The sequence below is a fragment of the Gavia stellata genome, chromosome 6, assembly GCF_030936135.1.
Source record: "Gavia stellata isolate bGavSte3 chromosome 6, bGavSte3.hap2, whole genome shotgun sequence".
NCBI lineage: Eukaryota > Metazoa > Chordata > Aves > Gaviiformes > Gaviidae > Gavia > Gavia stellata.
In genome coordinates this window covers 59412812-59434734 of record NC_082599.1, presented here as the reverse complement: position 1 = coordinate 59434734, position 21923 = coordinate 59412812, and positions in this window count along the sequence as shown.

Genomic DNA, 21923 nt, shown 5'->3' with positions numbered 1-21923 from the left:
CATTTTAGATCCTCATCAGCTCACTAAAGAGGCAGCAGCAGAGGACTGGGAACGAAGAGCAATGGCTGCTGGAGGGGCTGGAACGTGTTAAACCGGTACTGCTACACCTGTATCGCAAAAATGTCTATTAATTTTTAATGGCAAGTGGTAAGGTGATTCCTGACAAACAAGCTCAATTACCGGCAAAGGCCTGCTCAGCCCTTGCAGTCTTGGACTGACGATGGTCACTCTGGGGGGAGTGGTGGATGTGGACAGACCATTTTCCACACAAAAGCTGGGATGGGCTGGAGCAGGGGAGCTCTGATGAACTGAGCTGCTACTCTCTTTATTGAGAGTGTAGCTACTTTCGGGTGAATCTTCATCAAAAAAGCATACCCTCATCCCTGACACAAGGGCCAGTCTTTCCCATTCCTTGCACCAAACAAAGCCCTCCAAAGCAGAGTGTGTTCCAGCTCTCCAGCAAACAAGAGCAATACATGTGTTTGACAAGGTACCATAGCCCTTCTCCCTTTCCCCAGTCTCGTAAACAGCTAAACCAGTTTGCCTAAAAATACCTAGAAAGATTCTTGGTGCATGGGCATTTTCAATCTGAACAGTTTAAATGCAGCTGAATTAGAATGAAGCAGAAGTAGAAAAAGGATTTTAAAAGAGAAAATGTCAAGCAAGTTTTACTAAAGCCAAAATTATTTGGGCCTTCTGCAATATGAAAACATTGAACATGAAACAGTAACCAAAAAAAAAAAAAAGGAAAAAAGGAATGAAAAATCTTAAAAATCCCACAAGAAGAAGGGCTGAGATTGCAAATGGGGATGTGAGAGGTTCCAAGGCAGAACACTGTGAGAGGTTATTAAGGAGCCCTGGCCTGCACTCATACTAACTGGATGAAGGTGCAGTAAGTGTGCCTAGTACTGGATCATAAAATAGCTTGCAAAACTTGTTGAGTTAATATCTCTGTATTTGGATCCACTTCGAATATAGACCTAGGAAGTTCACCAAATCAAGTCATGCTAAAAAAATACTATGAAAGGCAGAGTAGCTGGTGCCCCAGCTGTCCCATTTGCCTGACATTTCTCACATTTCTGAGAACACCTAGAGCTCTTGTCCTAACAGCAGAGAGAAAACTCAGCAGAAAAATGGCTTGTATGCCAGGCATGTACCCTTTGCTGATTCTGTGAAAGTGTCCACACATTTGGATAACTTTAGACCTTTGAGAAATAAAAGAAAAGAAAAGACAGTTTGTCCATGCTCAGAATATATTTTCATTGTGCTGTAGTAGATGAAGTCGAAAATAATTCCATCCCTAGCGAAGATGCTTGACTCACCAATGTTCTCAGGTCTGGTCAGGGATCTCCTTCACAGACAGACTATGTGTTTCCAACCCAGTGTACAGACAAGAGGCTGGCTGTGCCCTGTACCAGACATTTAGCCTAGGGCTGATTTCAACAGCAGAGTTGAGCACATGCACTCAGCCTTTAATTCAAATTCAGAAAGTACAATGGGTGGATCAGCAGAGGGAAATAGATGGGAACAAAGATTAAAGAGAGACTAAGACTCATGGGTCAGGGAAGCTAAGACTGGGAATCAAAGAGTAGGGAAGGGATCCTGGGATTTAGTTGGCAGAGGACAAAATAATAGAGAAAGAAGAACAAGTCGCTGGGGTTGGGAATCAGATCAGAATGGTATAGACTGGGTCACAAGACTGGTGTGAGAGGGGAAGAGATAAATACTTCCAAAAATGATGACAGCGTGAAGAAAGTACTTGGAAAGAGAAAATTGCGCAGGAAGAGTTATGGAAGGGCTGAGGAAAGAAGAGAAAAATGGAGATATGAGAACAAAGAAGATAAACTGCATGGGATGGATGGGATGAGAATTCAGGGAGGAGACTTTGAGAGGAATGCCACAGTCCAGAAGGTCCGTGTGGAAAGAAAGCAAAGGGTAGTGAGATAGATAAGGATCTGGCTGAAGAGATGGGGGAAAAATAGACTATGGCACCGTACCATAAAAGCCTATTTCATAAACAACCTGAACAAGGTGGAAAGACTAAGATACATAGGAAACCTTAATTAATTCTGGCATTTCCTGACTTACAAATAAGTGACTTTACAGTTTTAAAAGCCATCTTTTAACACCGTTTCCAGGTATGCTTGTGAGTGTAAGAGTATTAAGTAAAAACAACAACAACAAAGATTAACCTGTTTCTGTGTTTCAGCCCTTTCCTCCTAAGATAAGAAAACGACTAAAGCTTAAGCTATGTAAGCACATTACAGTTTTCTTTTAATCTTATGCTGCTTTTTATGTGCCATTTTTACTCATAATCATTTATTCCAATAGATATGCTATGCAACATTTCTGTATATAGTAAATCAAACTACTGAATGGTTTTCTTTCGCTACAAGCTGAAATATGCTTGCCCTTGCCATAGCCCATCATAGACTTAAAAACATCTTAAATGGAAAACAGTTTCCTTTCATGAACATACATAGCACCATGGGTTTCCAACATAATAAATCATCTCTCTTTATATGCCTCACATATTTGTCAAAAGTAACTTTTTTTTCCTTATTTTTCAGCCATCAGTAGATTTGTAAGATGTCTTATTTAGAATCTTTTGAATCTCCTCCAACAATTTGGGATCCCTTAGGGTATCTGGTACAGATTGATTTATTATAATAAATACTATGCAGTTTATGCCTCTGAATAGCTCATGCTGTAGCAATGTGTTGGCTCCAGCAAATGATTAATAACAAAATGGGTTCTACTGTACACTTATTGCCTACATACACGCAGCTATTGGAATGATATAGCATTATGACTTCTTATGGCTAACCAGGGGCAGAAAGCATTCTTCTTTTCTATTTCTGCAGCTACCCCAACAGATACTACTGAAGGCAAACTCAAAAAATTTGCAAAAATCTAAGGATAAATCAGAAGGCAGAGAACAGAGCACTGAATAGACAAACTTTTTCAGTTTCAAATTACTAATACTTTTCACCCACTTTTAACACACTATTTTCCATTCCACCATTCATTTTCCAAAGAGGTTTTTACCTGAGGCTTTTCAAATGATTCCTCCATTTGGCAGACATGCCTCCTAATGCTATAAAACCAAGTGAAACTTTTTCTTACCATGGATAATTTCGCTTTATAGGTGATTTCTTTAAAAATATATACAAATTCTAATGAAACATCTCTTCCTCCATTATACAGATAATAGAGGCAAATTAATTATCTGTAATACAGAAGTGTTGTACAAATATATAGCTAAAATAAGTCGCAAAATATTTACATGCCTTTCTCCAAAAAGTTGCCTTTTCAATTGTACTGATTTAAACTGCAATGAATACTTTTTCATTGCAGAAAATATTTCAGGACAGAGTTTTCTGCACTGTGGTGTAAGGAACAGGCACTTCAGAGGTACCCCGAGGAACTAGCTCAGATCTTTTCAAAGTCTAGCTATTAGTATTCCTGTTTGTTGTTAGGTCCAATGTGCCTAAGAAATGGAGAAAAAAATTTGTTCCTTGTATCCACAACTGAGGTCTGTTTACCCAGTCTTCTGGACTGAGAGCATGCTCCATGAGCCATGTATCTGCAATAACCACAGACAGTCACTGCCCTGAAAAGTCTACAGTCCAAAGAGGTGAGTAGGAAAAGAAAGTGGATAAAGCTACAAGCAAAGGAAGAAGTGGGCCTAGCATAACTGAACGTGGGTTCATCACAGTTTTTTTTCAAAGGATTGCTGTCTCTAGTCCACAAAATATGGCTATGCGTATTACAGAAGAAAAAGGTAACATAGGCAGTTTAGCAGCATCTTCTTGCATATACACTACTAAAGGCATCTCAATCTGCTGGAAGAGGTATTCAAAAAGTAAAGGCCTAGATAAATGCCATGCACTGATTTTCTATGTAAAAATAAGATACAGACCCCTTATTTAGGAAAACAGATGCACTGATTTATTTGGGATTACTTGTGCAGGACAGAACAGCAATAGGTAGACAGCTGCCTCAGGTAGAACCTGGAGAACATTCTGATGATGGGGTTTGTTGGTGGGAAATGCTGGTTTGTCAAAGCTTAACTAGGATTCTCGGGATCATCCTGATTCAATGTGTCTCCACACTCAATAAAGCTGGGGTAGAGAGAAAAACTTCCTAACAGAGTCACTGAAGTGAGATGCCTAAACTGAAGCAGCAAGAATATACCCCCTACTTGTAGCTTTATTTTTACAACACATCAGACTGAGTCTGAGATCTACAACCTTTATTCTAAACCACTCCTGGTGCAATGCAGGCAAATCTTTCTTCCAGGAATTATGTCTCAGTACAACTTCCTGATTTCTAGAAAATCAACTGTGACTTCTCTGCAGAAAACCTTATAAAAATTCATAAAGGGGGCACTCTGACAACCACCAGTCTACTGGTTGCATGGGGGAGTACATCCCTGTTTTTCAAGGAACGCAGGGAAGGTCTCAGGCTCACTCTGACGTGCCAAGAAGAAAAATATTTTCACATTTCAATACTCTGCACAGAATACAACAGCCATTTATTAACAAGTTTTTAGTTTGTGTGTGTGTGTACATGCGCACACAGATCATATATACAGATGCATATACACAGACGCACATTGTCATTGAATATGCATGTAGACAGATACACATACCAAAGTATCATTGTACATTGTACAAAATACTGATTTTACCAGCAATAAAACTGTTCTCTGAACTAAAACTTGACATCCATAGTTTTAAAACTAGAAATAGTCCTTTCACTTCCCCTTGAAAAACAGTGATGAATCTGACTCTTTAAAGGTAGATCTACATATGTTTGAGATACTTAGAATTTCCTTCAACATAGAAGGTTTCGGTCAGTCATCTGAATGGCTCTGATTAGTCAGCATCTACAGGCTTTCACCAAAATGAAACAGATGATTAGTCTAAACCGCTGCTAACAACCTAGAGTATGTGCCTCAAGGTAAGATAAAGTTACTCAATGCTAAGCAAGAAGGTACAGAAAATACTTTTTGCTCCACTTATGTATTAGGTCCATTATAACAAGGCTCACAAAGAACTAAACCGTACCAAACTTCCTTCTCCTCTCCCTTCCCATCCAACATACATTTTTTAAAAGCTGTGAATTTTTGAAGGTTCAGCTCTTAGAAGAGAAAGAATGAATACTAAAGTTTGAATCTTAAACTCGGGTACCTTCCATCACTGTGCACGCTCATCAAATTGGCCCACTTAGGTTTTAAACTGGAACTGTGTGAAACCTGGTGTTATACAACATATTAAAGATTAGTGCTGGGAACGCTGCCAAAAGCCATACAAATGTTCCACTGGTACTTCTTTGAAGTGACTGTCTTCCTCTTCAGAACCTCAGTGTCATGAATTTTGAGTAATTTCTTCTGATGTGACTGCAGTGAAAACTTCAAAAACAATATGACCAAAGCTGCAAAGAGTTTGGAAGAACAGATGAGGTATGGGAGCTGCCTCAATAACCTGGCTAGATGCTAAACCAGCGCCTTGGACAGCCAAATCCTGGCAAATCAGCATTGTCAAAATCGAGCTTTAAGGCTGCAATGAAGTGTTCCTACATGCAGTGTCCCTGGCATAGCCGTCATGGCTTTTTACACAGCACCCTCCCACACGGTTAGGGGAGACAGAAGCATTCATTAAAGGATAGATCCTGAGAGACAAACTTTCTCTCCCCCTCAGACCACCCACACTTCATGATCACACAGAGATCCTTACAGGAGATACAGACTGCTTCTTTGCCCACAACTCCCTCCGTTCCCTCCTGACACACAACTACACGTGTTTGACTGTGTGAGAAACCCCTGCACCCATCAAACACAAGGTCTAAATTTGACCAAGTTCTGCACACTTAAGAAAGTAGTTTTGCTGTTTAATTATGATTATTGATATGAAGCTTCCTACTTCTTAAAGTGCTTTTTCACAGTAGTTGTTGTAGGGATAAAATCTCAGATACATAAAATAGCGTGGCTAATCAAATTCAGTATTCTGCACCCATAGCACAAAACTCTCTACTTAATATTTTTTGCCAAAAGACACCATAAGTAACTTCAGCAACTAAATCACAACACAAAACAAATCCCAATCAGTATGATTTTATTGACAAGATACTGGATTCAAGGGAGCCTGAGAGCTCACTTTCTTTCTTCATGCTGTAAAATAACCATATGTTTAGCTTCCTAGAAATATTATGAACCCCAGACAAATTTCCCCAAAGCAAGGACTCTATTATGATGTCTTTACTGTATTGCATCAACAACTTTTAATACTTTCTACAACAGAGGATAAGTAAAACATATTTATCAAGTCACTACTAAAATAGAGCACACAGTAGATACATTTTCCACCTGCTAATTCTAAAGCAGTGAAAAGAAGGTTTTCATTTATTTTCTTATTAAGGTACAGCATCAAAGTCTTATAATGTAGCGAACCGAGGTGAAGAAAACCAAAATATCTAAATTTCATGCACAGTAGTATGTGGACTTGCCTGTCCAGGAGGACCCAGAACAGTGTTTGTGTTGGTAACTACTTTGAACCATCCTACTGCAAGAGAAACTAGAGCAATCAACAAGAGAAATATGTTGCCCTTAAAATAACCTGCTGAAGTAAACAAATATTCTCAAACGACACTGGTATCTGGCAAGTGTTTAGAGAGAAATTACCGGGGAGGTGGGAGAGGGAGATCATACTTTCCCTCTTCACGCTGAAAACCCCAAATTACACTTTCAGTAACTTAGATGCATGAGATCCTCTCAAAGAATTTCACCTGAGTTAGACTTCACTTCTGAAGTCTAAATGAATGGTATTGCAGTGCCAAGGAGAGGACAGTCTAAGTAACTTCCCAACTCTGACATGAAGTAACTTCAGCACTTTTCAGATTATTTTTCTTTAATTTGCAAACTAACATCTAAAATAGTCCACAAACAGTAGAGGAGCCGGGGCATGTGCTGCTTAATTTCAAGAGACAAAGCAGAGGATGCAAAAGCAAGTGACAACTCTTGTCACAGCCTGTGTTCTTGTTAAGTTTTTCAAAGCTAAATAAGCTCCTTAGTGATCTTATTCTCCCTAGTTCTGAGTGACACTGTATGTCTAGATGTCCCAATCAGCTTTGAAAAAGCTCACATACTGTAATTTCAATTCTGACAGTGACTTCACTCTGGACCCGTAATATCAAAATGCCATCAGAATATGATCCTTCCACCAGATTTTTGTTTACACAATATTGTACCCTGGTGGAGAATAATCTGGTGTTTTATGACAGAATAACCTGATATTTTATATACTTATATTTTTCATAGTTTCCATGATTTAGAAGTTTCCTCCATGGGGCTGCAAGCAAAACTATTAATCAGCACCAAATGAATGATAGATTCATACCTGTCAGTAACCCAATGGCTTTTTTTTTTTTTAAAAGGGAAATTCTTTAAGTGCCTGTTTGATTTATTTGTTCCTCACAGTTATATGCAGTTACAACAAATTGTTGATCGTTTTCATCATTCTTGTTATTGCATACAGAATATCTGAACATGCTCCCATTGAGGCAAAAAGGAGTCTGCCACTTATTTCAATCAAATCATGTTCAGACATAAACCTACCAGCCACATTTAATATTGAAAATATGTATTGACACTTCAGACTCATCATCATTTTATACTGAACAGTGTTACTACTAATCATTGCTTGTGTGTCTGAAGGAGCTTTTTAAAGCCAGGCTTTAACAAGAAGAACAAAGTTGCATGCTATCAGGACTAGTCCTAAGAATTTTGCCAAAAACTTCTGTCACCATGATTTTGAATATCATATATCCCAACCTCCAAACTGGGCATCATTCTGACGTGATTCTACCTGCAGCTTTTCCTACCAGCAGCTTTTCCTTAGGGGCAGCATACCAAAAATACCAAAATTGTTTTCATATTGGGTATGGCTGGGATGGAATTAACTTTCTTCACAGCAGCCCACACGGTGCTGTGTTCTGGTGCAGTGTGGTGCAGTGTGGATAACACACCAGCGTTTTGCTATTGCTGAGCAGTGCTTGCATAGCATCAAGGCTTTCTGTTTCTCACTCTGTCCCCACCACAGCGAGTAGGCTGCGGGTGGACAAGAAATGGGGAGGGGACACAGCTGGGACAGCTGGTCCAAACTGACCAGAGAGCTATTCCATACCAGATAACATCCTCAGCAACAAAAAAAAAAAAGGGGGGGGAAGGTGGTGTTTGCCTTCCAAGGTGGCTGTTGCTTGGTGAGTGGCTGAGCATCCGTCTGCTTGTGTGATGTGGCGAGTGATTGCCTTTGCATCACTTGTGGGGTTTTTTTCCTTTCCTTCACTTATTAAACCATCTTTACCCTGACCCACGAGTTTTCTCACTTTTGCTCTTCCCATTCTCTTCCGCATCCCGCGGGGTGGGGTGAGGGGCAATGAGCGAGTGGCGGTGTGGGTGCTTAGCTGCTGGCTGGGGTCAACCCACCACAGCCTTTACATCTTGCAAATTAGCTTTTATTACTTCATAAATAGAAGAAATTATTCTTTTTTAATGGAAAAAAAAGTTTAAGTGAGAAAAATGAGGGGGGGCGGGGGGGTGGGGGGAGCGTGTCATCATCTCCTTTCTGCCCACTGCATTATTCCAGTATTTCTCGCTTTCCTTTGAGTTGTTCTCAGTCACCAATGTTCTAGTGGCTTCCTGGCTGCAACAAACTCTGCTAAGTCCTCTCTGAGTCCTTAGGAAAAGTATCATCTTTCCATTTCTTGTGAAATTTGACTTAGCATTAACTTAGTGGATTTTAACTCATATCTCCCATAATCTCTGCTCTTACCATGGGCTGTCTGCATTCAGTGTCTCACAGGGTACATCTGAACCACTGAAAAAATAGAACAGATTCGGTTATTGTCTTCCTGATTAAGTAAGTTACTTAACTGCTGTGTTTTCAAGCATCCCAAAGAACTCCCTCCAGAATGATAGGTACTCCTCCCCAGGCACAGCTTGAGGAATATATACTCCAGAAACCAGTACCAAAAGGTACTATGGACAAACACATACACCAGTTTTGGCTCTTCACTATCCTATAATGGTACCCCAAAAGGCTTTACAGACCTCATATATACCTGCAGTTTTGTAGTAAAAAAAATACCACTGTGGTGAGCTGCAACACAATCCTAAAATGATTCAGGACACTTCGAACTGCAACACACACCCCACACCTCCACACACACACTCACCATTCTGACCTGGGGACACTTGCCTAAATTCAGTGTGGTGTGAATAAACTAATCTACTCTGGAAAGAGTCAGATGTTAGCTGTGTGAACACCAGTCAGTCTGAGCATGCGGTGCTGAAGGTAGGGAGAGCTCGCAGACTCTATTCTCTTCAGTAGTACAGACAAACCCTTATAGACTGCCTGCCTAATCCTCCTTTCTTTCAGAAGGTGCAAGTCTTAACTTGTTTAGCAAAATACAGTAGAGGTTCCACAATCAACTACAAACAAACAAGTAAAAGAGATTCCATCTGTCACATCCAGATGTACAATAGAAATACATTTCATAACAAAAGAAAACAACAGATTTAAAAAGCCATTATCATTTGGGTGGAAAGGGAGTGTTTTTTAAAAAACTATTGAAGGGAAGAATTCTTTTGGACCAAAAAAGAAAAAAAATGCTTTCAGTTTCTTCCTCAGATTCCGTTTATGGTAGCATTCCTCATTTGAAATTTATCATAATTGTACAAAGTGGTATAAATAGTAAAGAAAGCATTTTATTTGAGCAGTCTTAGGTTTTGGTATGAAATGAAACCTTAAAAGAAAAGATACTTATGACCACCCGTTATTTCCTTCTTTACTTTCCTCTCCTTCTCCTTGTTCGCTATGGGGTTAACGAATACACACAGTCTAGAAAAAATGACACATATATTGTCTTAAAACTCTTCCTCTGGTATTTTAATAACTAGTTCACTGTTTCTGGATCATGTAATGTAAAGATCACACGGAACATCCCAGTCCGGCAGAATCTGGAGGCAATGAATAACTGTAAGTAGGCAAGTACTTCAATCAAGGGATTTCGGCAAAGCACCACTGTGCTGTGCAAGTTTAAGATGAGAAGACTAGTACCTTGCATGATTCATCTCACTGTTTGGTTATGTTTATTGTATTGACACAGTGAAATATTATCACTGTGTAGTGACTTCAAGTTTGCCGTTATGGAAGAAAGCAGGTTTTATAGGCAAATGTTGGCTTGGAGACCATATTTGTGATTAATAGGCACCATATTTTGGCGGACTTAAACAAATACAAAGGAGTATAGTCAAAGCCTGAAAGAGCTGCAACTTTATATAAATTGTGTTACACTCCTGCCCTCTGTTCCAGTGTTTATCTTCCATAAAAATCTACCCTTTTGTTATGTAAGATTTATTATTATGTATCATCTATTCAGAACTCGTTGAATCAGGGTGCTTTTACTACAGACAAAGGGGTGATTTCTTTATTCTGCACATAAACAAGCACTGTGATCAGCAGAGCACTGCTTTCTGTACCATCTCTTACTCTAGCAAGACTTCTGCAGAATCTTTATTTTTAAATTGCAGCCAAAACTTCTAGAGTCAAATAGGCATCTCATTAACCAAACGGAGAGCTTTACATGCATAAAGAATGAATTTTATCACTGCTTAAGAACCTCCGTGGAAAAATATGCAGAGTTGCACAGAGGTAGGTGTGTAAGAGAGCACCCTTTACACAATACAAAGCTGTCCTTCATGGAAGATGCAGCAGCCCTTGTTGGCAGAGTCAGGAAAAATTAATGACTAACCACCTGGATCCATAGTCTAATCCTCATAATATTGCTGCTGGTGAATGGATAGAGCAGCAGCAGTACCGAGACTCTGAAGTGGCAATAACACTGCAGTGGGTCGACCAGCAGTTCACATTTTGGGAGGCACACACTTGCCTCGAACTGTTGTGAAAGATTCATAGAAGTAATATGACCTGAAGCATAAAATCATAAAATAACTTTTGACAGCCAGCATTTAATTTGCCTTTTTTCCAAACCTTCTGGAAGAAGAATTACACTAGGAAATTGTAGTCATTAGCAGGGAAGTCTTATACTTAAATAGACATTTGGATTTTTCTGCTCTATAATTGCCATTCTAGCCAGTAAGGGTGGGCTATACTTCATCAATTTTATATTGTTACCAAGAAGAAATCACCTGCTAGTGAGTAAAAAGGAGAAAGAAGATACAAATGGGAGGAAAATCAAGGTTTTTTTGTGTAAAAAGTTGAAGGGAGAAGAGCTGGAGAGAATACTTCCATTTGCTGCCTAACTTTATGGGTCAGGCAAGGAGCTGCCTTTCCAGGAATGAAGTTTGGATCTCGTCCATGTTAGAGAAAATCCAATATTGACAGCCATTTTCCTAATCTGGGTGTTGGCTGATGCACCTAAGAAATTGGCACCAAGAATACATTTTAAAGAAGTTAAAACTCATTCATGTTCTTCCTTACCAACATCTTTGTAACTTACCAAATGCTAACTACAGGCTACAAAAAAGCATTTGAAACAACACAAAGTCTTCCAGACTGCTATGTTCTTTGAATAAATTGTGTGACTTCATTCTTATTGAAAACTGATGTACACGTTAGTTAGAAATTAATCAAACAGCAAAGCTGACAGAGCCCTGTTCCATTCAGTGAATGAGTTCCTACTGATCAGCATCATTTAACATGAGGCCCTCCCAAGCACTAGCAATCAGTCCTCACTGGTTCAAGCAAAACTTTCCAATAGGCTCCCACTATTTTCCTTCTTCAGCCAAATCGTAAACTCAGTGACAAGCAACGTTCACTCCTGTGCCGCGTATCCAATACTCATAACCCATTTAGTTAAGAGTTCATCTGATCATGCTTACCATATATTTTTCTCTGACACTGTAGGAGTACCATTTGGGTTCCTCAAGCAAGTCCCCAAATTCTATTGAGAATTCATCTTCATAGCAACTATCAGTAATAGATATTGCTGTCCCATCCATCTTGTGCTAAAAGCCTTTTCATTTTGTCCAGGGTCTTATCCTTAGAATATTTCCAGCAATCACTGCTCATGTCATGTCACAGACCAGAAAGGTTTTTGTTTTCTTAAAGTCAGGTTCATATATACAATCAGGATGTCAAGTGTACCCCACCAAGCTTTTCTCAAATGCTCTAGAGAGTGCATCAGGAAGTAACAGTCTTAACCCAGGGTTATATTCACTCCGTAAATTATATACCTCTCCTGCTGAAAAAAAGAAGTCTCTGTAGCACAAAGAAAACATTTACTGAGTTCTTCTCAGTAATTTCAAAACTGTATAGGAGCTGCCATTCAAAATGATCACTCCTAAATAAACTTCATTATTTTATGCTTGCAAACTAAGACTGTTGCTCTATGTCGACACATAGCAACATTTTCCAAAGGGACCAATGTTGAAGTAAACCAAAATATTGCCAGAATCCTCTTAATACATCAAGGAAAACAAAATACAACAAAAAAGTTAGCGTCAACTCTCTTTCCCAGAATGTTTCCCCTTGTAGGTAAGGGAAAGACATCTTTCTTTTATATTTATTTACCTTTTTTTAGTCTATACATAAGGCAGAGCCATTTAGTTATTTCTTCCTGCAATGACAAGCAAATATACCAGTACTGCTTTTTTGCCCTATTCCCTCTGTGATCTCCAGAGCAGAAAGCCTGTCAGAGTCTCCTAGCAGCCTCTGGCTTAGGGCAAAAGGACTTATCCTGCAAGGAGGAATGACAGAATAATAAGGTTCTTACAGGTACATCTGTGTTCTGTTAAGAACTTCTCCCGAACATCTTCAAAAATCTTCCTCCACTATTGTCGCACTTGCTCTTTCATTAAGAGCAATCTTTTGACAAGGTCAGCAGCCTAACAAGTTTTTAAGCCAATGTCTGCTACCTAGTATAATGACAAGTTTTGTATTTTCACTTTTGTTATTTACTTGAAGTTGAATCTGATTAAGTTTACTATTCTGCCTCAAAATCTCAGGCAAAAATAGTTATGATCAGTTTTTAAGAAGTCTGTAGATATCTACAAGAAGTTTTGAAAATTCCATCACTCTTCTCTGGTTTGGAGCCTTAATACCTCCTTAAACCTTTAATCCCCATGTCTAAGTGCCCCTTTTTGAAACAGGGATATGAGCGATTTACTTCCTCCTTTACAAAACAGGTTGCTGTGAACATAAATTAAGACTGTGAACTGACCACTGCTCAGATACTGGAGGTCTGTAAGATGCACAGAACACAGCAAGTAAGATCAGCGTGTAAAACAAATACCACACTTATCCTGCCAGCTTTAATGGCTCATTAAATAAGGTATCCAAAACTTGACTTAGTCATCCCTGAAAGACTAAGATTTATTCTTCTGTTCAGTGTCAAAAATAAACAGACAAAAGAACTACCAAAAACTTCCTAAAGTTTTGTCTTTCTAAAGACAAAAGTTTAAGCTTGAGACTCCAAGCCCAGCCAATTCATTTGTACTTAAAAATGGACACCTGAGATTGCTTCTGCTGAACCTCTGCCACCTCTAGCAGAAACAGCGAAAGGAGGGGGGGAGCAGGAAAAAAAGAAAAGATCTTTACACGTAGTAAAGACTTGCAGCAGGGCATTCTTTTCAGCAGCACATATGGCACATGCATTTTCATTGCTCGGCATGTTTTATTTACAGCTGTGATTTCTTTTGCTCTCTCTTTCCCCTTTGAGTTCAAAGCACTGTCATTTTCTTCTGTGCTCTATTCTTAGCCAAGATGATGATTTTTCTAACGGAGAAGTGAGGGTAGTGGAATGGAATCACCCAATTTTGACAGCACATTCAGGATTGCTTAAGCTTCTGTAACAAAGTAGGTACATCTGGTGACCTTAATGTCTTTTTCTTCTACTGAATTAAAACACCTTGTTGTCCTCTTGAATGTGGGAAATCTGAAGACAAAAAGGTGAGGTGATGGTGTGATATTAAATTTGTGCACTTTATATCAGAATTATTCGAGCCTTGGGAGAATTCATTTACCTCATTCTGGAATCTGTTTCTTTCCTCCTGATCTTCCCTCAAACAAACCACTTCAGTTCCTCAGTTCCTGCCTCACTCTGTCACTTCTAACACTTTACTAGGGAAAAAGTATTTTTCTATTTGAGGGCAGAGGGGAACCCCTGTATGGAAAAAGCAATATGTTGAGTCCTTTTTTTCCTATCAAGCACAAGTTATAACTAAAGGGGTACAGAACACTGATTTTTTCATTTCATTGTCTGAATGGACCACACATACACAAAAAAACCCCAAAACCCAGAAATATTTTCAAGTTAAACTAAAGACTTGCTTAGATTTGTAGAGCTTCTACTCCTCTATAAATACAACTGAGTCAGATTTAATCATGAAAGTCATTACAAAGACAAAAATTGAGTAAGTATATAATTTGCTTTATGCTATGTAAAACTAATTTCTGAATTTGATCTTGAAAAAGATCAAACTAATATTTTTGGAGACTAAAAGTTGCATTTTCAGTACATGAGCTGTACATCACAAAATTATTCTTCTCTGCTACAGACCAGCCTCAGCTCTGCTGGGTCATCCTTTCCTTTCTACAAGGTCTTTTTATTGAAAACTTTTCAAACTTGCTACAAAAATGAATTAGAGTTGTGAATTTGTTCAGATATCAGATTCACAACTAACTTACCATCTGCCTACAAACAGATTTCAGCAGTGGTCACTTAAAAAACAAGTGAAGTTGCAATTACAATCCAGGAAAAATCACACGTAGAAAGAGGGCAAGACAAGGCTAAACAACTGACTACATTTGCAGAAGTTTCTGGCTTTTGACTGTCTAATATCGATGCCCACCTACTGTCATTTAACTTTTAATGGAGCATGACTACTGCATTTAAATATATTTCTTCATAAAAGCAAAAAGGACTATACTAAAAAGTAACAAGGAAGAATGGTGTTTTCTGTGATCAAAATTATTCTATGATGTAGTTTGTATCTCATGAGAAGAAACTCTGCTTATTTCAATACATAATTTTAATTTCACTTGTTTACTTTAAGAGTGTTTGATCAAATAAATATTGTTTTTTATATTTAAGCCATGTCAAAGTATCATTTTTGCATGTTTTCTTGTGACTTTTTGTTGATTTAAATGTACATGACACAAACAGCTCTTCTGAGAACCAGGTACTGAAACAAACGTGTTAAACATCATGTCTCTCCTCTCCTTGAACTTGAAAAGTTGGCATTTGCAGCATTTTTGGTACCGATCTTTAGACTTCCCCTTTTTTTGGCTAACCTGTTATTACTGTGCAGAACAACTCTAAAGCCCATTGATATTCATGTAGGACTATGGAAAGGGCATTTGGCTGTAGACAGTGTGGTTAATCCAGAACTTGGGTCTCATGTGAGCCAGGAACAGCCGGGTGTAGAAGGGGTTTAGAGAAGCTGGCTGATGAGTTAGTCTTCTATCACACAGTTTTGCTTTGCTTTTTTAAATTAACTTTGCTGAATACAGTGCTTCAGAGGAAGAGCCATCAGGGGACTGGAACTGTAGTGTGAAATATATTATGATTTACAAGGCACTCTAAGGGAAGAAAGAACGATTCATGCTTTCAAAGACTGCCTACTGCATCCACAGAACTACATCTACAAAGCATTCACTTCTGTGGAAAATTCTCCATTCTCCATTATATCAGTGACAATTATTTGCTTTACAGCAGCACCTACGGGCTCCAGCCAAGACTGGGGACTCATCAGTCTGAATGCTTTTCAGGTACATAATACTACTACCTGGTGAAAGAAAATAAATAGGCTGGACAGATGAATGGGAAAAGAGGCAGAATATGAATTGAGTTCAGTTCCTCAAGAACAAGTCAGTGGAAGAGCCAAAGCTAGAACCCATCTCTCCTGACTGCCATCCACTGATTTAGCATTAGATCATGTAGCCTCTACTTGACATCATTTATTATGTTAGGTCACCTGTATGAAATCTTCACTTAAATAGTTCAAGCCACATTTTAAGAAATTTTTTGGTAGATGCTTTTATATCCATTTGTACATAGAGTACTTCAAAGCATCACCCAGCTGTGTGTAGGAATATAATTTCTAAAAGACAGTAATGCTGGTTTTTTCAGATGCATTTTCCAGTTTGAAAAGAATCCTTGTCTTTCCTAAAGGGGACCTGAACAGCTTATTAAACTTAAACTATCACCAAACTCATTAAAAACAATGTAAAAATTTAACAGTTTTATTTTATGTCACTGGAATGTCTCAGGTACTTGAAATGACACATATTTCTCACTGTGGAAAAAAACAATTAACCTATATGAATCCCAACAGAAGACAAACTCCTACCTGCTTTTTCTAGAACTGTTGCTGTAAACCTGTGTGTACAGACAGCATATGTGCAGGTTTGCCAGTCTTCAAAGGCATGTCTTCCATTTTCATACAGGAAATTATCATATCTGGCACATTCCCAAATTATGTATCACTTTAAAACCTTCTGGACTATGATACAGAATTTCACTTTTATTTTTAAGTTTCTCCCTGACCAATTTACTTAGATGGCCCTAGAAGCTAAATCAATTTCTTGTCATTTCTATGATACTGTCCATCAGCATTTGCCCTATGGAAAAAGTCTGTCAAAAAGTGAGTTCTGAAGTTGAATCCAGAAAAGCATAAAAATAAATCCCATGTTTACATAGTACACCTTTCTGAAAGGCCATAAGATTGTGCATGTCTCTCCTTCCAATATTCTCTGAGCAAGCCATGTCAGCATTTAGGCTGCTGAAAATGAAAGAGAAGTTGCGCAAAAGAAACGTGCCTTAAAGACAAAGAAGATCACTATCCTCTGAATATATGCTAGTTTCAGACAAACAAAAACCCAGGTAGGGAGTATACTTGGAGATGGTAAGTAAACTTCAGTGACTTAAAAGTGTTAAAACTTTTGAGTTTAGCGTCATGTTATGTACTGTTATCATATTCTTCCACTCTGGAGCACAGCAAACTTTGGATGTCAAAAAGAAAAATGTCCTATTTAATGAGGAGCTGTTGCACTCAGCTTATTTGACTGATTGTCCCTTCTTGCTTGTATGGCAGGGCAACTTTAAAACCAGAGCGACTGCCACATATGACTTTCAAATCAAGGACATTTTCATTTTGGGCACAATCAATTAGTTCATATTCACCACAATATTTTGTGTCTTCCATCTGGAAATGGAAGGCATCACTGACAAAAAGTAATTTAAAAAGGAATATAATCATTAGACTTCAAAGGGATTTTTTTGGCTTTGGTTTTAAAGACTGACATGGTTTATATTTTATTGTACGTGGGAATTACAAGGGAAAAATTGCAACATAAAGCATCTCGTCTTTCAAAATGGAATCTCAACAAATGGTGAAGGCAAACTTTACTTACATTCCAGGATTACAAGGCAATTCTTTGCACAGTAATTTCAGGGTTTTTTGTCATAGTACTTGCACTGTGATGCTGTCTTTTTTTTTTCCTATGGGCTTAAGACATAAAGATTTCCCTGATTCTACATATAAAAGAAAAAGGTGCAATAATTAATTCAGTATGCTATTTTTCCAAATGCAAATTGTATTTTTGTATTTTCCTCTTTTACTGTCACATTCAAATACTTTTTTTTAATTATACTACCCATACCAGAATAAAATCAAAACAATACAGTTTCTCTTGCATGCCCATGGAACCTTCATACAATATGGTGAATTCTAGGTGAAATGCAGAAAAATATCCAATGAAAGGCTGAACTTCTGGGTAAGAGGGCATTTCTACACGCATTATTTAAAGGATCTTATTGAATTCTGGTGCATAGTGTGTACAGAGGGCAAAAGAAACCTGCACCCTCGGCTACAACACAAGTGAGCACTTCACAGGTGCTCAGATGTACACATTACTCCTTCTAGATGATCTTTACCACCATCAGTGGCACATGCTACCTCAAATAAATCTATCGACACATTGGATGTGTTACCAGAGTCTTACACAAACAGATACACCATGAGCTCAGCAGAACAGGAACACACAGGATAAATACTTTTGATGTACCAAAAAATGTTATCTCAGTACTCGCCCACCTCCGCATGCACAGGTAAGTACAATGGCATAATAGGTTCCAAGAATAAGCCTGTAATTTTATAGCTCAGTTTAATGACTAAATGTAAAAAGTGACTAAGAAATATTCCATTAGTAGATGGAATAGGTGGAATTAGTAGAGACTTAGAAATACTACCCTCTTAAATGCACAGGAGGTGTTTGTCCCATGACTGACTCTGCTAACCAGAGAGAATGCTTTGCATTCAAAGGGATGGCACTTAAATCCCAGCCTCTAAAACACTGACATTATTCCAATATCCTTTAAAATATGTGACTGGGACTGAGATCTGTAGAGAACCTTCTATTATATATACAAAGGCATTAAATCTACTATATCTTCCAATGTGAGAGGCAATATTTCCAGCTAAAAAATACAACAATAATAGAAAGTAGAGTGAACTCCATCTGTGCACCAGGCAGGTGTAAGTTTTGGTCTACACCTTTAGACAAGTACAGTTCAGAAACAGGGAGTAAAGTGATAGGCCATCTACTAATCAGCCTCCTTAGCTATGCTTCTTTCTTTTCAGTCATGTATAAGATACTATTTCCTTTGATCCCATCTCAGACGAATCCCCTTCTCCAGCCACTTAACACACCACTTACAAGTGTTACAATGAACGATGCTGTGTGAGATTAAACACAATACTGCACTTTTCCACTTGTGACTGATTCCCTCATTTTTTCCTTTCTGACAATCTTGATTTTTCAGCCCTTCCACAAACTTCCATGCTCCTCATTGTTCTCTCGGACATGTCCCAGTCTCCAGAGAGCCAAAAAAGCAAAATGCTGAAAGAGAAACAATCTTGAACTTGCTTTTTTCCTTTTACCATATTCATGCATGTGTACATTGTTAACACTGTCTTCATAAATAATGAGATTTTTTTTCATTTACCGTTTAGACCAAACCAAAACAAATAATGGAATTGCATTCTGCTTTTAAAGGCTTTACATTTTCTAGCTGCTCCAGAAGATAGGAGAGCTCTAAACTTCAAGAAAGGGGAAACTGCTGCTCAGAATAAGAAAGGGGAAACTGCTGCCCAGAATAAAATTCAAGGAGCTGGTGTTTTCATGGAGAGGGCCTTTCCTCCTTAACACAGTGAAGCTTAAATAAAATCATGAGACTGCAAAATTCTGGATGCTTCATGGTTTACTTCCATTTTGGTTATTAGCAGCTTTTCTCAAAATTGCAGAACATACAAGTAGCTACCAACTAATACGGAAAATAGCTACAATAAGTAGATGTACTTGTTTAAAATTTATAATTGTATTATAACATCAGTTTGCTAAAAACACAACTAGAAATATTTAAGAAGGGAGCTAAACAATGTGTCGTTTATGAGGTCTTCCTTTGATTTAGCCTAAGTTTTGTGTTTGTTTATTGGTAACACATTATTTAAAAACAACAGAAGTTAAACTGTTATTCCTGCACTAGTGTTAAGTATTAATAACCTGTTTCTCAGCTATTGAAGGAGCAAACTATAACAAGTTTATTTAAAAGGAATTGTTTCATTCCTTTTATTCACACTTTGACTTGGGCTCGGAACAATTTTAAACCTGCAGTGCAGCAGTAGGGAGAGAGGAGGACAGTTAATGCTGTTTTCCTGAGGAGACATTAAATTCAAGCCCAGCTTCTCTCATAGCCACCATTATACAGACTCCATATATTAAGGTGTAGTAATTGAAATTCTGTTGAAACATGGAAGTGGGCTAACCCTGTTTTGAGAATTTAAGTTATTCGCTTTGCTTGACTTTTCTCATCCAGAATTCTTTTTCTGAATATGGCTTTAAAAGTTAGCTCACAAATGGTATCATTTGCTATTCAGAAGTCTTCAGATCCCACAACTCCCACTGATGTATGTAAGAATGAAGAGAGAAGAGAAGAGAAGAGAAGAGAAGAGAAGAGAAGAGAAGAGAAGAGAAGAGAAGAGAAGAGAAGAGAAGAGAAGAGAAGAGAGGAGAGAATTCAGTTGGAAATTACTCACAACGATCACAGAGTCCAACTGCGTGACCACTTCAGGGCTGACCAAAAGTTAAAGCATGGTTATTAAGGGCATTGTACAAATGCCTCTTGAACACTGACAGGCACGGGGCAGCGACCACCTCTCCAGGAAGCCTATTCCAGGGTTTGACCATCCACTTGGTAAAGAAATGTTTGCTCATGTCAAGTCCAAACCCCCGCGAGGGACGCAGCTTCGAGCCATTCCTATGCGTCCTGGCACTGGGTCCCAGGGAGAAGAGCTCAGCACCTCCCTCTCCACGTCCCCTCCTCAGGAAGCTGCAGAGAGCGGTGAGGTCGCCCCTCAGCCTCCTCCTCCACAAACTAGACAAAGCCCGAGTCCTCAGGTGCTCCTCACAGGACATGCCTGCCAGCCCCTTCCCCGGCTTTGGTGCCCTTCTCGGGACGCATTCATGTACCTTAACATCCTTTTTACATGGTGGAGTCCAGAACCGCACACAATACTCAAGGTGAGGCCGTACCACTGTTAAATATAGCGGGACAATCACCTTTTTTGACCAGCTGGTTATGGTGTGTTCGATGCACCGCAGGATGCGGTTTACCCTCTTGGCTGCCAGCCCACACTGCTGACTCCCGTTGAGACCCCGGCCAACCAGCACCCCCAGACCCCTTTCTGCAGGGCTGCTCTCGGCCACTCCTCTCCCAGTTTAGACTGGTGCCTGGCGTTACTCCATCCCAGCTGCAGAATCTGGTATTTGGTCTTGTTGTTTCATGCCATTGATGATTGCCCAGTGCCCCAATCTATCCAGATCCCTCTTCAAGTCTGCTTATTCCTCGGGAGAGTCAACAGCCCCTCCCAGTTTAGTATCATTTAGAATCATGGTGCATTCAACTCCTGCATCCAGATCACTGATACAAATATTGAACAGAACTGGCCCTAGAATTGAGCCCTGAGGAACAGCGCTGGTGACTGGTCACCTGCCAGATGTAGCCCCGTTCACTGCAACCCTTTGAGCCCTGCCCTTCAGCCAGTTCTTCACCGTTTGTGCCATGTACCTGCTCATCCCACAGCTGGACAACTTGTCCAGAAGGATGCTGTGAGGGACAGTACCAAAAGCCTTACTAAAACCCAGAAAAACTACATCCACCGCATCTTCAACCCACAGGGCTCATGACCTTATTGTAGAAGGATATCAAATTAGTTAAACAGTACTTCCTGTTTGTGAACTCATGTTGACTTGGCCTGATGATTGCACTGTCCTTTAAATGCCTTTCAAGAGCACCCAGCATGATCTTCTCCATAATTCTTCCAGGAACTGAGGTTAGACTAACAGGTCTGTAGTTTCCTGAGGCTTCCCTCAAGCCCTTCATGTAAATTGGAATACCATTGTCTAGCTTCCAGTCAGTGGGGACCTTCCCAGACTCCCAAAATCTTTGGTAGATGATTTGAGAGGGGTCCTGCTGTAACATCTGCTGGCTTCTGCAGCACTCTGGGATGAATCCCATCCAGCCCCATGGACTTACTTATGAGCATTCAACTGATACAACTGGTCCCCTACAGTTTCAGTGTCCATATATGGAAACAGTACAGAAGACTCCATAAAAATAAGTCCTACCTCCTCAAATGGATTATTTCTTTGGGATTTTTTTGTATTGCAGAAAAGAGAAGATGAAAAAGGGGGCAATAGGATATCAAAGATAAAAATGAAAACAACCTAGCTACAGCCTCGCAGCTGACTCTGACAAGTTGAACAACTTCTTGTGGATCTCTGGTGTATAATCCAGCACCCTCTGATAAACACATCAAATGGATAGTATAAATGGAA